This window comes from Trachymyrmex cornetzi, unplaced genomic scaffold, assembly GCF_001594075.2.
Source record: "Trachymyrmex cornetzi isolate Tcor2-1 unplaced genomic scaffold, Tcor1.1 scaffold1443, whole genome shotgun sequence".
Lineage (NCBI taxonomy): Eukaryota > Metazoa > Arthropoda > Insecta > Hymenoptera > Formicidae > Trachymyrmex > Trachymyrmex cornetzi.
This window is the reverse complement of record NW_017296031.1, coordinates 47,629-47,927: the sequence shown is the minus strand read 5'-3', so window position 1 is coordinate 47,927 and position 299 is coordinate 47,629.

Below are 299 nucleotides of genomic sequence, written 5' to 3'. Positions count from 1 at the left end.
TTGAATTTAAAATTTAACTGAAGGAAATCATTTTAAATCGAATTTCGTTTTATTACTAAAGTAAACTACAAAGGAATGCGAGTTATTTGTATAAAGTTCAAAATCTTAAATTTTATAATTAAAATAAAGTACACATAATTGTCGGGTTTCCATAAATTTTATAATTAAATTAAGGATAAGTTTGAATTTATATATTAGGTTCGCTTAAATTTCGCATAAATTTTATAATTACTTAAAAACATAATTGCTGAGAGAAGTTACATATATTTCGTAAGTTAAGGTAAAAATAATCATTAGAT